This window comes from Mustela nigripes, chromosome 14 (assembly GCF_022355385.1).
Source record: "Mustela nigripes isolate SB6536 chromosome 14, MUSNIG.SB6536, whole genome shotgun sequence".
Classification (NCBI taxonomy): Eukaryota; Metazoa; Chordata; class Mammalia; order Carnivora; family Mustelidae; genus Mustela; species Mustela nigripes.
The window spans coordinates 63,863,828-63,884,082 of NC_081570.1; the positions used below are offsets into that span (position 1 = coordinate 63,863,828).

General features: G+C 40.2%; 1 long non-coding RNA gene across 1 annotated transcript in view; it reads right to left on the bottom strand.

Annotated features, from left to right (window-relative positions):
• Nucleotides 1–410: 410 nt before the first annotated feature.
• LOC132001932 (uncharacterized) overlaps nucleotides 411–20,255 on the bottom strand; it is a 70,425-nt gene continuing 50,580 nt past the window's right edge. The window contains exon 3 of the long non-coding RNA XR_009399724.1: nucleotides 411–927. This is a non-coding gene — a long non-coding RNA (uncharacterized LOC132001932). The remainder of the gene's footprint in view (nucleotides 928–20,255) is intronic.

Genomic DNA, 20,255 nt, shown 5'->3' on the forward strand with positions numbered 1-20,255 from the left:
GGCAGAGAGAAAGAGGCGGGGAGCCGGCTCCCGGTGAGGCAGAGAGCCATGTGGGGCTTGATCCCAGGACCCTGAGATCATGACCTGAGCCAAAGGCAAAGGCTTAACCCACTGAGCCATCCAGATGCCCCAGGCATTTGTCTTGATTTTGACTTTCTATCAGCATGTGGAACAAAATTAAAGTAGTCTGGCAAATTTGGGTTTTCTAATCACTTAAGAAGAAAACGATTTCCTTCCAAGAGGAAAAAGAAATAAAATTTTTGTTTCACTTACTTACCCATTCATTAAAAAAAAAAAAAAAAGACAAACCCAAAACCCACTATTTTGCAGGAACAACACCATACTAGCTAGGCACTGGGTATACAGTTATAAAGAATAATTATAGCAGCAAAAGTGTTATCTGGTTTATATAGGTACCAGCCACTATAATAACAAATATTAAATCATGTTGTTTTTCTGCACAATCACTCCTGTAATGTGGCTGAGAAAACGGAACATTCCCAAGGCTACAAAGCTAACAGGTAGTGGGGCTGGGGTGGGAACAACAGTAATCCTAGTGCCAGAGCCAGATTTTTAACCCCTACTACTGCGTCTTCCATGAGGTTTAACGGATAGAGCCCCAGCCTCATGGAGCTTCTCTGTTTATTTAGGAAGACAGACATTAAGCAAAAAAATGTTAATGAGTATCAGGAACTGGAAGCACAGACTACAGAGGGAGTAAACCAAGGGTAAGCAGTCCTTTCTTACTCTCTCTCCCTGAATGATGCACGCTTTCTCTTCTCTGGTACAAGACCCCTTGCTTCCATGCTTCTTCTCATTGATTCAAGCAGGAATGGAGCAGGCACTTGCCTCGCACTAGATCTTGCTCTCTTCAGCCTGATGCATCTGGAAACTTGAAAATTCTCCATAAGAAAAATCATCTCGGATCTGTGGTAAAGAGCAAAGCTGTAAAACATGTCTGGCAATCGGGTGTCAATTTCCTAGCTGCTTCTTATGGGCATTTTAAAAATGCTTGGTGTTAGTATTTTATATTTCTTGCTGCTGATATTTCCACAAAGTGATTTTATTAATGCAAGGATTCAAAAGGACAGTGTGAAAGGAAAATTAAATAATTTTTTGTGCTACCAAAAAAAAAAAAAAAATCCATGTGGGAACTGATGGTTAGAGCTCAATCTTCTTTGCTCATTTAGAGCCCACAAGCCTAATTAACACTGGCTTGCAATCAAGGCTATTATTCTAGTGGCTACTTCCTCCACGGACCTGCCACCATAGCACTTCTGACCTTACTTCTTGTTTTCAAGTTCACACAATAGATCTTTTCTAAAATGTCTCTTTTTTCTCTTATGAGAATGAAACTAGTGGTATTAGCTATCTCCCCCACTGCTTTTCTTTACGGATTCCTTTTTTCTTATTCCTAGGGTTCTCTCTGGAATGAAAGCACTTTTTCTACTTTGCAAAGGCCTCCTTTCACACTGGAAAAATGGGAGTTTGGTACTAAGTAAAGTGGAGGGCCTCTGACAGTAAAATGATTAGAAAGCACTTTGTTCAGAATTCTAATCCCCTGCCCCACTGTGAGCACAGGATTACTCCCCAGAACACGTAGAAGGGCCCCTACCGGGAAGTGGAAGGACACAGGCCTCAGAGTTAGGTGGATTTAATTTTAAATTCCAACTCCATCAATCTAGCTGTGTGACCTTGGGCAAGTTAGCCATACCCCCAAAGCCTCAGTGTCCTCATCTGGAGAATAGGGATAACATCGACTTTGCAGAGTTGTTGCTAAGACTGGGTAAGTACTAAACAGGGCAAAGCAAGTCTTTTTCTTTGTTTCTCTCTGTCTGTCCTTCTCTTTCTATCCTCCCTCTGACTCTGTCTCTGTCTCTCAGTCTCTATCTCTCTCTCTCTCTGCCCACCCCCCGCTCCCCTTCCTCTGTTCCTTCCTCTCTTGCTTCCTTTTCTGACTCACCTTTATTTTTCTCCACGTAGACAACTACCTCTGCTTTCCCTTTTTCCACTCAGAGTGTTTTAAACTGTTTCCCATTTCCCCTCCTTAGTTTCAGATACCATTTTTATTGCATTTGCAATCCGTATGCTGACACAGCACCATTCCCCTTCCTCCATTTCCCCATGTATATCAAACACTGTGCAGAAAATTCATCCTGCTCAGTGTCAAATGCCAGATTCACTTTGGATATGCATTATTTTTGTTCAAGGTAGGTTTTACTCCCACTGTCTTTCCCATAACCCTCACAACATGGGCACACACACACACACACACGCACACACACTTCCCCATTATTTCCTGACCAGTAAATCAAGAAACTGTCTACTCTTTATACCCTTTAGAGATGGGTGGAAATATTAGATGGTGAAAGCTGGATCACAGTTCAGAGTGAATTAGTGCCCAAAAGCTAGAAAGCATGGAAGCTTATCTGATCAGATTTCTTCCTTTTTTTTTTTCCTTCCCTGAAACTTATCCCAGCTTTTGAATTTGTAAAAGTGAACGAATAATTTGGTGAGAAACCGATTTCTCAAAAGATTTGCATAGTCTCCAGCTTCTCTTTAGGGCTGAATTTTCAACTAAGAACACTCTTTCCTTCCGGCAGTTGGAGAAATCAGGTCCAGAGAAATAGAACGGACTCACAGCTAAAGGGCACACATGTGCTCTTAGAAATATTGAGTCTGTAGTCAGCGTTGTTTGAGTTCAATTGAAGCCTAATACAGAAATCAGTGTTTGCTCTGGTGCTGAATTTAAGTGGACTGAAGATCTAACATGTAAGCTGTGACCTAAACTGTTGAAGAAAACCATCTGTAGAAATAGCCCCACACTCTGACCCCAAAGAAGTAATTCTTTGGGGACACCAATAGTGAAGTGCTTTGGGATGTAATCATTATGTTCCTGTGTCTGTCTACACCTGCTGCAGTCTCTTAGAAAGAAGTTTGTGTGTGTCTTGCCCATACTCCTGACCCCTGAACCCCCAGCACAGAGCACATGGCATGCCCTCGGGAAAGACTGTTTTGAGGCAAGTGGAACTGAGCGGATCTGAGCTAAGCCACGCTTCATGAGTAAAGCACAAGATTAACAGATGAAAGTGTCAAGCTACAACAACAAACCTGTTATCATATTCCACGATGGAGCCCCAGTCAGATCCAACGCAGATCCAGGCTCCACTGAAAGGCAGAGACAGTGGCCAGCGAAAGATTGCCTCTCTCCCAGCCTTTTGTCCTTTTTGTTCTTTGAAACAGTGCTGCTGCACACATTCCACTTATTTGGTGTGTTGTTCCAGTGGATGGTGCGTGCCATGCGGTATCTCCAGGCTGAGATGTGACAGTCAGTGTACGTGCACCCAGAGAGATTCTGGGAAGCAGTCATGTGGCACTGAAACAGTTTTGTCCTGACAGGAGGCCATTACCAATGAGCTCCATCGCTCCCAGGAAGATTTGCCTTTCTAATACCACAAGGCAGTTATTCACTGGAACATCGTTTCTCCTAGAACCCTGGAGTGGGAAAATGGAATTGTGATTCTTCCCACGCTTGGCTTTAGGACCTTGGACAGGCCATGACATCTCTCAAGCTAGAGCCGTCCAATGGTACCTTGAATTTGTGTTTTTATGTGGGTTGTTTCATTTTTCCCTTAATACCTTTCTTTAGGTTGGGTGTTGCTACAGATTCTTTTTTTTTTTTAATTTTTTATTTTTTATAAACATATATTTTTATCCCCAGGGGTACAGGTCTGTGAATCACCAGGTTTACACACTTCACAGCACTCACCAAAGCACATACCCTCCCCAATGTCCATAATCCCACCCCCTTCTCCCAACCCCCTCCCCCCAGCAACCCTCAGTTTGTTTTGTGAGATTAAGAGTCACTTATGGTTTGTCTCCCTCCCAATCCCATCTTGTTTCATTGATTCTTCTCCTACCCACTTAAGCCCCCATGTTGCATCACCACTTCCTCATACCAGGGAGATTATATGATAGTTGTCTTTCTCTGCTTGACTTATTTCGCTAAGCATGATACGCTCTAGTTCCATCCATGTTGTCGCAAATGGCAAGATTTCATTTCTTTTGATGGCTGCATAGTATTCCATTGTGTATATATACCACATCTTCTTGATCCATTCATCTGTTGATGGACATCTAGGTTCTTTCCATAGTTTGGCTATTGTGGACATTGCTGCTATAAACATTCGGGTGCACATGCCCCTTTGGATCACTACGTTTGTATCTTTAGGGTAAATACCCAATAGTGCAATTGCTGGGTCATAGGGCAGTTCTATTTTTAACATTTTGAGGAACCTCCATGCTGTTTTCCAGAGTGGCTGCACCAGCTTGCATTCCCACCAACAGTGTAGGAGGGTTCCCCTTTCTCCGCATCCTCGCCAACATCTGTCATTGCCTCAGGGAGGTTTTGTGGTGAGATTTCTTCTAATGATGGCAATCTAAGTGATTTTAATTAACCTTCTTGCTGCAGATAACAAAAAGAAAGGAGGAAATATAAAAGCATCTTCTTAAAAGCACTTAAGAGCTAACAAGACCATGGGAGTCGCTCAGGATCCAAAAAAGGAAGCCCAGCATCCAAAATTGCTGTTGACCCAAGCACACTTGCCTATTTGGAATAAACAGCTGCAGAACCTAGTTGTGGTTCTGGGAGCCTTGAAGGGAGAGAGTGAAAAAATAAAACCTTCGACCTGCCCCATCTGGGGAGTGAAACAATATTTCTGCATTAAGGTGGGACCCTAAAGGGTTTGTCTCAAGAGTGATCCAGAAATAAGCCAACCTTGCTGGACTTGCAGCCTAGGTTTATGGCTACTAGGTCTAGGGAACCTCAAAGCTAAAATTCTGATGAATGTTTTCCAAGATTAGTATTGCCTCAAGTCCCTAGTAAAGGCCAATAAAAATCCTCTTTGAAGAAAAGTATTATTCTATGCCTCCAGTTTTTGAAAATACAATGTCAAGAACAGAAATGCAAACAAACCAAGAAACTGATGTGACAGGAGTATAGAGTGTATGATAAGAGAGGAGGGAAGGACTGTTGAACACCTAAGATGGCACTAAAATGGAATAAACACTCAATTAAGAAATTTGATTTTATTCTCTAGGCCAATTTTTCTCAGAGGAGTCTATAGGCTTAAGGTGGAAGAAATGAGGGCACACTCTTCAGATGCAAACTTTCTCCCAGAAAAGCTTTATCTTTTCCATTTGGGTGAGAATCCAAACAAAGCAAAGCAAAAGAAAAAACACACAAAAGCCCTAATATGAATACAGATATATTCTGGGTCATCTTGATGACCACCATAGTTGTTGCCCATGGTTACACTGTCACCTTACATCCACTGTGGGAGTTGAATACTCAGTAGAGTCCATTTTGCAGATAAATGATCACAGTGGCTATAAAACACTCAAGAGTGGTAGAGCCTGTGATATATTAGCTCACATGCCCCGTTTATTTTTTTACTTTTACTTAATGCAATTGAACATACCAGTACAAGTCGCAGTCTTTTCAAAAACTTGTATTTTGTTTTGTTCTTGTCTTTTGCAGTTTTATGCCTTTATTTGACAATAAGTGGTTAGTTCTTATCCATATTAACTGTCTGTAGATTTCTGACAGTGGTGACGGTTACCCACATAACCAACCAATATACAGAGTTCGTTTGGTAAATCTTCTTCCTCCTTACATGTTCTGAGCAACAGCACACCGATATGGTATGGAACACTCCTTTTTCTTCTCGTCCAGACAGCTTTTTGAGCCTGGTGTTGGTGTGTCCATCTGGAGTTCCCATCTCACTCCATGACAGATTTCTGGATCTCCTTGAGTGCCTAAGGGGCACACTTCTTGAAACCCACTCCATGGATGCACTTGTGAATGTTGATGGTGTATTCTCTGATCACTACCTTGTTGATGGCAGAACAGCCCTCCTTCTTCTGCCACCATTCTGCTGGGCTGAGATCACCGGTTGACTATAAAATGGCATAGCACAGGATGAGCCAGATAGAAGCCACACACAGGGTGAGGTTTGGAAAGGACACGCAGCTTCCGTGCCCACTAGGGTGCCGCTCTCCCAGCACCTCTACGTGTCCACCAGCCCAGAGGTCCCGATCACTTGCCTCATTTTAAAAAGTACTTAAGTCTGATTGTAAAAAATAATTCTGTGCAGGCCAAACAAAACACTTCACTGTGCTTCTGTTGAATTATTTTTATTACTTATTATGAAAAAATGTTTCTCTCTCATTGATAATTGAAATAAAACACACCCTAGAATATGACTTTTATTTGAGTTAAACAGTAAGTAGGCTTTAATGTGAGATCATAAAAACAACATTGCATGGGGGGAATGATGTGCCTTTGGGTGTTTCTGGTTTATAACAAGTGATCTGAGAGAGACTGATTAAATAAAATGTTTTATTTATACCAAATAAAGACCATACAACATCATGGGGGCACTGTACAAAGGTGCTTTTGTTTAGATTGAATAGACTTCTAAATTTAAGAAAACATGGAAACAATGATAGAAACTTTGATTTATGGTCAAGTCATTTCAGAATGGTTTGAATGAGTCATTTCCCACATCTTTCCACTGGTTCTGTGCTTGGCCATGAATATTTCTCAACAACTATAAGAAATAAAAAATAACCTCAAACATTATTTTCCCATCCACAAGTCCAATAATAATTGGATTAAGTAATCATTTAGAACAGATTTAGATATGGCATAATGATCACCTTACTTTTAAGTTACTAATTTAGCCTCAGAGGATCAAGGGACCATTCATTAAAGTTGGCATTTGATGATTATTGCACAGGACAGAATTAGAATAGATAGGTTGTCTGAATATCCTAAAATAGTAAGCAATACTGTGATGTTACTTAATACCATTATTGACAGCATCCTTGAGTAAACAAAGCTGTCCTCCTTAGTATGTATAAATTTAAGACACAGAAACAGATTAAAGAAAGAACACAGAAATGTAGAAATATATAGTTTTACCTTTTTAATATTAATCTTTCACATTAAATTAATGCTATTAATTAGAATTGTATTGGCTGTATAGTGTTATTAAATTCACTTTTATATTTATTTTTGGATTTCAAATTGCATATTTTCTATGAGAAAAAGAAATTGTTATACTATACTAGGCCTATTTATCTATAGGTTCTGTTGATATTATAATAAATAATTTAAGTCAACACTGGGAGTCTGAAAGCATTTTTTTCCTTTGAAAGAAAAACACTATTATGGGCCCTATGTTGCTACTGAAAGATTTAAAAGGGGGAGTAGGTGATCCGATTTTCATTTTAAATTTACCCTGAGACCTGAGGTGAAGGTTAGAATGGAAAGGAGCAAGACCTGAGGCAGGAGTTCAGTGAGCAGGCAGTATTCCAGTGGAGAGGTAATGAGGATTTAACAAAAGATACTGCTTTAGGATGGAGAGGCACTGTGACAGGCCTCCTGGGTCCCTTGTGGCTTCTTTCCTGTTCTTTACAATTGTTTGGGATATATTTTATAAAGGTATATGGCAAGGGTTTAGCAACAGACTTCACTGAGGAAGAGCTTACAAGCTAGATCAAGAAGGCAAGAAAGGATGAAGGTCTCCAGATCTTAACATGATTCCACAGAAGGGCACGCTGGGGTTTATGCTCAGCTGGACACACATTTTGGATCTATGTTCCAGTGGAAAGATGCCCCCTACTCAGCCATGGGTCTCTGTCTTTCTAGGACAAGCTTGAGAAAATAGACTTCCTTTTGCAGGCTGCCCAGTATGAGACCAAATCTGAGGTGCCCACAGTTGGGAACTGACCAGAAAGGCTAGCTCTTCAAAACCTAGAGAGCTCAGGCCCATGAGATCATGCAGTTGGTCTTGCTAGAAGGAGAAAACCTCTTGATTCATGGGGAGTGGGTCTCGGGGGTAGCTCCTCTTTCTGAAAGAAGAACCTCTAGTTCCAGCTAGCTCATTGCCCAAACAATAAGCTTTCAGTGTCATTTTTGGACAATTCTGATCATTACAACCACAAGATGAAAGTTATTCTACGGACAAAATTAATCAGATTTGGTGATTAACTGGATTTGGGGGCGTGTATGAAATAGCAAAAGAGGAGCAGAGAATGATTCTGAGGTTTACGCCTTGGCTGATTGAGTATACAATGGTTTCATTATCTGAGATAAAGGATACAGAAGAGAAGGCTTTATGGGGACGAGGGAGATGAGGCATTCACATCAGGATATACTGGGTTTGAGGTATCTATGAAACATTCATTTGAAAGAAGCAGAGACTAGGGAATATTGATGTAAAAGTTAGATGTACTGGTAATACTAGAAGATTGGGAGGTGAATGACAATGACAATGTTCTTTGTAGACCGAGAAGAGAAGAGAATGGAATTTTAACGTGTAAAGAGCAGTTCAGCGGTGCAGTACATCATTTAATGAGTGGGGACAAGGCTGGGGCAGGAAGAGAAAAAACATATTTTAGAAGCCCAAAAGCTATCAACAGAATGAACAACTCAGACTGTGAGAATTTTTAGGCAACTAGTGAAAGCACAGTTTGCCATTTTTGAGAAGCAGTTGAGTTTAAAAAGCAGATGAGGTTTTTTTCGAGAAGTTTGCTGATAAAGAGGAAAAAAGTGGGGGGTTAGACTGGGCATCAGAGGGGAACGACAGGACAGTGCAGTTTTCTTATAAAAAATCTCAATAAGGAACAACTTGTGAGGACTCATGTTGACATTCTATAAGATGTATGACACAAGCTTGATCATGTGTGCCCACCTCAATTTTTTTTAATGAAAATTATTTTTAACATAGTCACCAGAAGAGATTTTACCTTAAGCATAAAGTGGATATGAAAAATGGTTTCTCATCTCAATATCCTTCTGTCAGTCACCCTGCCTTCATTTTCAGCCCCTCTGAAACAGACCTGCCCGCAATTCCTCAGACCATGGTAATCTATCAAAAACAAAATTCCAGCCACATAACTCACCTGCTCATGCTTTTCACAATCTGGTCCTTGCCCAAACTCAAATATCCATTTAGCACATAATCAGTACAGATTTCTTTGTGCAGTCTTGTGTGGGAAACAGAAGCAAATGAGTGATCATAATTCAGTGTGGTACATTCTACCATGGGGAAAGACCTGACAAAACAAGTCAAGGGGGTTCTCTAGTGTGGTTCTCTAGTGATGGCTGAGCTGAGTCCCAGGGGAAAGTTGGGAGTTGATGGTGTCTTCGCTAAGTGTTCCATTTTGCTCTGGTTTTAATGTTTCAATTGCCATGTCTTTGTATATACTGTTCTTCTGGCCGAAATGCCCATCAGCCTATAGAATGCTTATTTATAAATATAGACATCACACACAAGACATCTTTTCCTTGAAGTCTTCTCTTATACTCCTTGGCTGGGTTAGGTGCCCCAGTTTTGTGGTTCCAGAGGATTCTACACCTACTTCTGCAGAAACACTTTCTCCACATCTGTGTATGTACTCTTCTGGAGCAAGGTATGTCTTTTATTTCTAATACCTCTTTCTAGCAAAGTGCCTGGCACATAGCAAACACTTAATAAATGTTTGTTAAAATGACTACATGAATAAAAGTTGCTTGACAAGTTAGTTATCTAATCCTAGAATTTTTTAGAATTTGAGGAAGGGGGTGCTATGACCTTTGAAAAACTCATTTAATCTCTCTGATCATTTCCAGCTTTGTATTTGGCTATTGATAACTAAGGTCCTCTATCACAATAAAATCTCATTAACTTTATTTGACTCTCAGTGGTAAGGAACATGCACAAGATTGAACTGCTCAAACATGTCTGCTGTTGGCAGAGTCTGATAGATTAATTCATTTAGCATTCAACCAATATTTATTAAACATTTACTGTGTTTAAGGATCTGTACTCAGTAGTAAGTACCAACCATGTAGATAAAGGCCTTGCCCTCATGGAGTCAAGATCAAATGAACAACATATAGTAAAGAAATAAGCTTGCATGTAGATAGAATCAGAGATAAAAGCCATGGAAGGAAAATAACATGGCACAGCAAGAGAGATGAACAGGGGAGGCTTATTTTAAATTATGGGGTCAGAATAGACCTATATGTTGAAGAGATACTTAAAGCTATGATCTAATAAGTATATTAGTTGCTTGAATTATATTAGAATCCCCCCAGAGACAATGGCTTATAAAAAGCTGGAAACTGACTCTCCTCTCGTGTGACAATAAGCCTGGAAGGGCAACCCAGAGCGGGGGGCAAAGGCATTTCGTGTATCAGGGCTGAAGCTTCTGTGTTTATCTGGGCTTCTCTCTTATGGGGGTGGTCACAAGATGGCCACTAAAGCATCTGTCAGCACATACCACACTTCAGGTAGGAAAGAAAAGGAAGCACTAAGGCAAAAATGGAACATGTCATCATCTGTCCCCACCCCTTAAAAAAAAAAACAAAACCTTCCCAGAATTTTACACAGCAACTTCTACCTACATTTCACTACTCAGAACTATGTCACATGGCCAGTCCTCTGTGCAAGAGAGCATAAGAAATGTATTTTGGTGTTTGTTCGTTTGTTTGTTTTTTAGCCAAGTCTATTACCAGCCCAGACAAAATCAGGCCTAGAAAAGAACAAGTGAACAATGGATATTTCACAGGCAAAAAACTGCCTCTGCCCTATCACCCCTTTCCATCTCTTGAAGGGAGAGTGAACATGGTTTGCTTATGTGAGGGATGGCTATGCTATGTTAGGCAGAAACTTGTTGTTTGTAAGTTTAATGCTGGGAAGAGAAATGTGTTTGAATGGAAAAGGGTCCAAAAGGTGGTCTGAAACGTAGTATAGGTTGGCTCACTCAAAACCCATCCAGCCTTCTTGTAACTTGCTTTCCTGAACCAGAGTCCAATCAGATTCCTTTGCGGTGACGATGCTGGCATATGATCTCATTTACACCCATCATACAAAGTCTCCCACGTTTCAGATGCAGAAGTGAGCAATGGGCAGTAGCCTACCGACACTCATTGGGATTTCAGTTTTTCTGACAAGCAGTTGACAAAATTTCTATTCTCCTTGTGCTGCCTGGGTTCTAGGGTCCCATTCCTAAGCTTAATATATACTCAACAGTCCAGAAGTGTTTTGGGGAATTTGTCCTGAATGTGTCACCCGCAGGTTTTGTTGTTCATCACTATGTAGTATCCAAGGCTAATCCTCTGGATGTCTTAGAGATTTTTTTCTTAGTTAGCAGGCTTCTTTAATAAATACTGTTCAGCTACAAGCAGCTAGAGTGCATTCAGTTGTCCACAACTAAGGACCCTGTCCAGTGTAGGAAATAGTGACCTATGGGACAGGGTATAGAGAGTTCTTGTATTATTGTGATTGTAACATGTTTATAGAACATGATTAATAATACATGCCATTCTCAAAAGTTGACTATGTCCAACATCCTACTTAACTCTCCTTTAGAATACCAAAAGGTACCCCAGATGCAACATGTCCAAATAGAAAACTCCCAATATTAGCCATTCATCCTTGCTTTTATGGATTTGGGTTATGCAATCCAGAAATTTAGTAGGCTTAGTGTGGCTTTTTTGTAGATTTTATCTATTTGTTCATTTTAGAGACATAGAGATAGAGATAGAGAGAGAGAGAGAGAGAGCGCAAACAGGGTAATGGAGAGGGATAAGCAGACTCTATGCCGAGCATGAAGCTTGGCATAGGGCTCAATCCCATGACCCCAGCCAAAATCAAGAGTCAGCTATCCAACTGACTGAGCCACCCGGAGCTCCTGGAGATTTAATAAGCTTTGTAGATATTCCTCTCAATGCACATACTCACTCCATAACCAAGTTCTATTCTGCCTCTTAAATGTCTCTGGATTTCATCCACATTTTTCTTTTTCCACCATTGCCATTCTAGTTGAAGCTACTATGATCTCTCTTCTAAGCTACTAATTTAGTCTTTTGACTAATATAACCGCATGTTCTCTGGGTCCTTTCTAGTCTGGTTTTTATGATTTTGTCAGTTTTCAACATGAAATATTGTGGATTAAGATAAACTCATGAACTCATCCAAAAGTTCCTGCACAGCCTGGTGCTTGCCCATCTTTCTAGGCATACCTGTCATCCTGTCCTTTGTTCTCTGTCCTGCTCACTTGCCATAATCCCCAGTCACTGCCCATGCCAACTTCTCTTCTAGAATGCTTTTCTCTCCCCTCTTTCCCTAGGGAACTCTTCCACATTCTTCACATCTCAACCTAAACACAACTTTCTACTTGACCAGGATCATGAAACTATCCTGTCTAGTGTTTGTCACAGGGACAACTATTAATCTATTTGTTCTCATTTGATTAACATGTGTCTAAACTCACTAGACTATAAGTTTTATGTAAAGAGGAACAATGCCTGACCTGATTCCCTATATACTGCATATTGTTTATACTTCTTCAATCACTGAAATTGAACATGCATCGTGCCCTCTGAGTAGTAAATAAAACAATGAACAAACCAGGTAGTCACATATGTGATTGATAATGTTCATATCAAAACTGCTAAGTAGGTAGTATTTCCAAATTTCATGAGCAGGAAGTGGCAGAGGAGGGACTGAAATCCAGGGCAGTCTGAATACAAAGCTGAATTCTTCCCACTACACCATACTGATTTCCTCTCTTAAATGAGACAGTGTATGGGAGAGCATTTTGTAAAAAATATTACTGGGTGTTGGAGGTTTTTTAAAAATCATTATCATTTAGGTTGGAAGAATGCACAAAGGGCAGTTTGCTGCCCACCATCGATATAAAATATGAAATGATAAAGGGAAATATTTACACACTCAGTTTGCACAACACCACACTGTCAGCATGCCTGCATTTTGGTTTGGTTTTGGGTTGGCAGTCTTGGGAATTCAGTGTTTTGTTAGGTGTCTTGTGAGAACAACCGCTCAAAAACACAATTCATCTTGATTATTAATGTCTCTTAAATATTTCTATAATAAATACAGTGTTCGGATCTGAACCAGATAAAATAAAGCCTTTCTTCAACTCTTTCCATCTCAGAAACCCATAAGTCATCAAGGGCGCAATGTTAGAGACAAAGAATGAAAGCGTAGGAAGATGAGTGTGGACAGAACCAACTCATCATTTTCTTATCTCTGAGAAATGTGCCCTCCACTATTTCTGACCAACTCCAGCCGATTACTTTGATTTGTAGCTGGGAGTTGGTAGCCTCTACGTAAAAACATGGTCTATCCCTCCTACCTCACAGAGGGGTGGGGGTGCCTACTTCCTTAGGGTCTCATGAGGACCCCAGTCCTGAGGGCGATAACAAAGGCAGACTGGGATTTGGGGACTATTTCAAGAGCAGACGGAGGACTATAAATGTCATAGCTTGTTGATGACCAGTTACTCCAGTTCCTCATCTCAAATAAGGACGGAAAGGAAACAAAATTAAGACAGTTTTTCCAAGATATTCAACATGACCAAAATAACTTATAAGAGGTTATAAAGAGTATGGACAAGGCTCTGGTGTATTGCTTTATAAAAAACATTTATTGTTTTGCTGTTGAGGATTTGAAAGAAAGCTAATGTAAGAAATAGAAAGACAATAATCAAAATCAGCAAATAATCATGCCACTCAGAAATAACCTCTTTTGATTTATTTTTATTTTTTAATAATTTTTTTATTTTTTAATAAACATGCATTATTAGCCCCAGGGGTACCGGTCTGTGAATGGCTAGATTTACACTCTTCACAGCACTCACCATAACACATACCCTCCCCAATGTCCATAACCCAACCACCCTCTCCATACCCCCTGCCCCCCGGCAACCCTCAGTTTTGTGAGATTAAGGTCTCTTATGGTTTGTCTCCCTCCCGATCCCATCTTGTTTCATGTATTTTTTTCCTACCCCCCAAGAACCGCCCCCCTGCGTCTCCACTTCCTCATATCAGGGAGATCATATGATAGTTGTCTTTCTCCAGTTGACTTATTTCGCTAAGTATAATATCCTCTAGTTCCTTCTACATCATCGCAAATGGCAAGATTTCATTTCTTTTGATGGCCTCATAGTATTCCATAGTATTCCATTCCATTCCATTCCATACCACATCTTCTTTATCCATTCATCTATTGATGGACAACTAGGTTCTTTCCATAATTTGGCTATTGTGGACATTGCTGCTATAAACATTCGAGTGCACCTGTCCCTTCAGTAAAGATACGTTTGTATCTTTAGGGTAAATACCCAGTAGTGTGATTGCTGGGTCTTAGGGTAGCTCTATTTTCAACTTTTGAGGAAACTCCATACTGTCTTCCAGAGTGGGTGCACGAGCTTGCCTTCCCACCAACAGTGTAGGAGGGTTCCCCTTTCTCTGCATCTTTGCCAGCATCTGTCATTTCCTGACTTGTGAATTTTAGCCATTCTGACTGGTGTGAGGTGGTATCTCATTGTGGTTTTGATTTGTATTTCCCTGATGCCGAGTGATGTGGAGCACTTTTTCATGTGTCTGTTGGCCATCTGGATGTCTTCTTTGCAGAAATGTCTGTTCATGTCCTCTGCCCATTTCTTGATTGGATTATTTGTTCTTTGGGTGTTGACCTCTTTTTATTTTTGATCAGACATTTACTTTCAGTATTTTATATTAATATAGTATTTCATTATAAAAACATACGTATTTTCCTTAACACTAGTTCTAATTGAAGCTATTTTCCTTTTATTATACAACACTATAATAAAATTTTGCTGCTAAATTTTTGTCTGTATATGCCATTATTTTCTTAAATGAGATTCTAGGGGATGGATTTTTGCATTAAAGTATATGAAGAGTAAGGTTATGTATTTCCAAATGCTTTCCATTGCCAGCCTGAGTTCATCTCATCATAGTCATCAGCTTTAAGTATTAGCAAATTTTAAAATCTTTCATAATCTAAAAAGTAATTATGTAATTTCAATCTATATTTATTTGATACTAATGGAAGTCAATTAAAATATTATATTTGTCGTGTATATCTCTTCTTTGATAAAATATGTTTATATACCCATTTTTCTATTAGGTAGTGCTCTTTCTTAAAGATTTATGTGGGTCCCTTACATATTAAGGATGTATGCAACTCAGGTCTATGTGTAGCAGTTTTTTCCAAAATCAATAGTTTGGCAATTCAGTTGGTGCCAATTCATTTAAGTTAGTACTAATATTTTAGAAGATGGTCGAAGAGATCATGAAGATTGAGAAGACTAACAAGCAAGCTTATATTTTTTATCTATAACCACCAATCTTTATATAACCATGGTTATATAAAGCAGGCATTTTTAGGAGGAGAGAATGACTCCAAAAGCTCCAACGGTTTCAAGGAAATGACAGTATTTGCCTTCCAGGTAAGAATTCTACTTGAATGTCTCTTTAGGTGGTGATCAATTATCAATTTTGAAAATGCAATCAAATCAAATTAAGCAGATATTTAAATTAAAATGAAAAGACTAAAAAAATGATGAAAAGACTTCCAGAATGCCATCTATGTTGCTGTGTGTTGTAGGAAAGATGTGATCCTGGGCAAGATAAATAATCCAGGAGTTGAGTAATCAAAAAAATATTAGTCTTAAACAATATTTTAATATTTTAAAAGTATTACAAATGTAGAGAAAGAAATAAAAATCCCACCTTAATAATAACCTAGAAGGTAGGAATTGAAGTGTTCTTCATTTTTATCCCTAGCTTTATGAAAAAAAATTTTTTCAATAACTAGGTACTACTGTGTCCAGATAAAATAATAAAGCTTTCCAAAAAATGACCTGGGCTATTGTCAAATTCAACAAATCTAACAAAATTAAAGTAAAAGGAAAATAATACCACTAGAAATGTAATAAGTATATAAGACTGTTTATGGAGTGAAAATTTGGAAGCAGCATCCCTATTAAGGTCAAATAAGGTAGGCATGTATTAAATGATGAGATAAATTCTCTTACAGTTGCTGAAGGGCCAGCAAAGAGTTCATGATTTGGAGTAACACAGACCTAGTCTACGGCCATACCACCCTGAACGCGCCCTATCTCGTCTGGAGTAACACAGACCTAGGCAGCCACCACTTTTTAGCTGAGCGATCTTAGAAAAGTCTCTTAATCTTTGAGCTTCAGCCTCCTCATCTATAAAACAGGGGATAATAATACCCATTTGCAGGATAACCAACAATTAGTGACAAGATATATCACACATTTAGTATAGGTTGGCACAAAGTAGGTACTTAGTAAGTGGATAAACTTTAATTTTATTATTATCATTGTAACACAAAAATGACTTTTTATTTCCACTCTTGAGATAAAGACACTGGTGCTCAGAGATTAAGTAACTTGCCCAAGAGTTGGTAAGTGGTGGAGTGGAATTAGATCAATATATGTTTGAATTCATAGCTATGCTCAGAACCACTAAGATGTTCAGTATATGATATTTGACTAAATGAAGAGATACTGAAAGCCAATGATGCAATCAAAAGAAACTTGGAGTTTATCCCTGGAGAGTTTAAAGTTCTAGGAAATAGAACTTGGGGGGGTCTACATGGCATTTTAAATCCTTTTTCCTGGTTAAAAAAAAAATATTCTGACTGAGAGGATCACATCAAGTCACCTAGTTCCACATAGGGTGTTAGATGAACAAGATTTAGCTGTTGGATGCAATTTCTGGCAAGAGATGAAATATATACCACAAAAACTGGAAAGAATATGTTTGGAAGAAGACTCAGTAACCTGAACAAGAGCATTTTAAACTGAGATGCGGTGGGGAGTTAGTGGGAGGGGGGCTGGTGGCTTGTGGCTCAGGCAGTTGAACAGAGCTGACTTCCACTCAGGTCAGGCTGACTTAGGGCTCTGGGCTCAGCGAGGAGTCTGCTGTTCCCTCTCCTGCTGCCCCTCCCCCTGCTCATGCTCCCCCTTTCTCAAATAAAGTCTTTTAAAAAATTCTTTAAATAAAAATAAATAAACTGAGATGTGGGCAAGTGAGAAGTAAATAGATGAAACCACCAACCCACATTTTACAGAAGATAGTACGCGTGATAAAGGAAGATGCCATCATGAGGATCCAGCTGACAATTCTCAAGGAAAGGCTGTGAGGAAGTGAATCGATCACAATCTGCACAGCGCCAGGTGTGTTGATATGCTTCAGGGGAGGTGGTGGGGTATTCCAGGAAAACAACTCTACGTCAAATAGAGGCAGGTGAGTACATGGTTCAGTAAAGGAGCTGCAAGCAATTCAATATGGCTGAAAGGAGGAATGTTCACAGAGAATTATGGGAGGAAGCCCAGAGACCTGGCAAGAGCTAAGGTAGGAATATCTAGTATTCCATGCCAGGAAACAAATTTTCTTCTGAAGAAGAGGAACCCCAGTCAGATATTAAGGAAGGCAATGATATGATCAAATTTGTGCCTTTTTATGGAGGCTGGACTGGAGAGACCGCAACAATGGCATGCAGTGGCTAGAAGGCATGTGGAGTAATTAGGGGGGAAATACATGATGTCCCAAATGCAAGAGCATTCAGGGAAACTGGAAAGAAGGAGGTTAGTTTATGAACTCTTTAGGAAATAAAAGCCACAGACCTGGCTTGTGTGGGATGCAGCAGAGTAAAGCGTTACATGTGACTCATCAAACTTGAAACATCTGCCCTTGCTTCTTTTCTCTCTCTTGATGTTTCAGTTAAAATGTCATTTCTTCAAAGAAGTCATTCCAACCACTTTATTAAAAATAAAGCCGTTCCTCACTTTCTGTCACATCACCCTACTGTTTTTCATAATACCAGCCTCAATGGGGAATTATTTTACCTGTTTACCAGCTTGTGTCTGTCTCTCTCACTAGGTTGTAAACTCAAAGAGGTTATTTGCCTTATTCATTAGCACCGGGCCAGGCACATACAAGGTGCATAATGAACACTGAGTTCCTGTCTCTAACCTGGGCAACTGAGAAGGTGCAGTGCCTGTGGCAGAGTTAGAAAATACAGAAGGAATAGCAGACTTTTGTGGAGATGGAGGAGGAAGATGAGGAATTCTGCCTTGAAAAATTTTAAGTTTTAAATGTGTCAGTTTTAAGTTTTTGGAGGAATTGCCAACAGGGATATCTAGTGACCTACTGATTAAACACATATAAACTCAAGCCGTGGCTATGGGCTGGAGATCGAGATTTAAGAGCCACCTGTATTTGACAGCGGCACTTGAAGCCATTTATATGACTAAGTGCTGTGCACACTGGTGCTGATCCAGGGGGGAAAGTGGGGGGCTGAAATCCAGCCTGAGTTTGGCTTGACAAGCTTTGCATCCTGGAGCAGATCTGAGGTGCCTAGAGAAAAGGAGGTGTGATTCTTCACCAAAAGGTGCTCTTTGCTGGGCAACCCGTGTGCCCAAGGAACAGTGACACCCACCAAAGTTATAGGGAGTTACTTTTTCTAATTTGCACAAATACATGGTAGAGACAATCAGCATTCCTGAATATGAACAAAGAACACCCAGAAAAGAGGGCGGAAGGCAACAAAGGACCTACCACCATCTTCATTCTGGCTATGAAGAATGGCTTATGGCTGGGCTACATTTTTGATGTGTGGATGTCTTTAGCTCAGAATGTGTGGGTCCCTTGGTGTGACTGATTAAGTTCAAATTCTTGTTCCTTTGCTTACCAGCTGTCACCTCAGAAAAGTCCCTTAACCTCTACAGGTCTCAGTTTTCTCATTTTTATTTTTATTTTTTAAAGATTTTATTTATTTATTTGACAGAGATCACAAGTAGGCGGGGGGGGGGTGCTCCCTGCTGAGAGGAGAACCTGATGCAGGGTTCGATCCCAGGACCCTGGGATCATGACTTGAGCCGAAGGCAGAGGCTTTAACCCACTGAGCCACCCAGGCACCCGTTTTCTCACTTTTAAAATGGGTCAACTAATGGTACTTATTCCACAAGATTGTTGAGAAAATTAGATGAAATAATGTCCATAACGCATACAGTACTGTACTTGGACATACCAAGCCCTAAGGTAGACTGCCTGTCATTTATGATGACTGTAGTTTGATGTTGAAATGCCACCATCCACATTCCTCTTCAGGAAGAATAGAGCAGAGAGTGCTTGCAACAGAAATCTCTTAAAGGTCGACTTCAACAGGAATAGCCTTGATTGCAGAGATCCACCTTGTCCTAAATCACAGACATTTCTTGAGGCATCAAGCATCCAATGAGTGACCCACGTGGGAGACAAAGCCCCATCTCACTCACCCCAAGCCACGACAACTTGAAGGCTTATCCCAGATTTGGAACTCCCCTTAGGATCAGCTCAGCCTCCACTGAGACTGTATCCCCAGGTCAACCACTTTCTCTGCCCCACTGGGCATTCTTCTGTAGTTAAAAACACTTCCCAGTAAATACTGACATATTAATCACCATTCTCCCAAAGTGACCTATTGCCATTTCCTTGAGTAGCTGTACACTGAAGAAAGGAGATTACCCAAACAGTGACAGGACTCTCAGACACAGAGTATGAATTGACATTGACACCTGAAGTTGGCATCATGGTCCACCATCAGTATGAGGATATGGAAGGCCCAGGTAAAAAATGTAGCCCTGGACTAACAGTCTGACTACACCTAGTAGTTAGCATGGCTGACACAGAGAGTGCTTGGCCTGTGGGGCAAGAGGGATCATAGTGGGGAAGTCCAGGTCATGAAACTGCTCCACACTCCAAGCTAAGAAAAGAAATGAAAAATAATGTTACCTTTAGAGTGGAGGGCAGAAATCAGTGCCACTCTTACACCTAAAGGATGAAGGGTTTGGTGACTCTCATCAGAATAGCATTTGATTCTTAAGTCTGGCCCCTATAAAGAAACAGATGGATACTGGAGGATGACAGTATGCTCCTGCAAACTCAAAAAGTAGAAGTCCCAATGGCAGATGCTATGTTAGATGTGTCATCTATGCTAAAGCAGAACATGCCAGGCAGATACTGATCTGGCAAATGAATTCTTTTCCATCCCTATCAGAAAAGAGGATCAGAAATAGTTGCACTGACTTGAACAGACAACAATACCTATTTGTTGTCTTGCCCAAGGGCTTTGGGGAAAAGATAGACTATGGGGCATCAAATGACCATGCTGCTATAACTGTCCACCATGACCTGAGCTCTGGGAGACTCAAGAAGTCATAACACTGAAAGGGCCCAGCAGAAGCTCATTTTAAATCAGAAGTGGTGCAGCCAGGATTGAGCACAAATAATTGTAGAGTGCATAAACAAGCTGCAAGAGGAGGGAGGACCCATGTCCTCCACCACTGTTTCTGTATCAGCA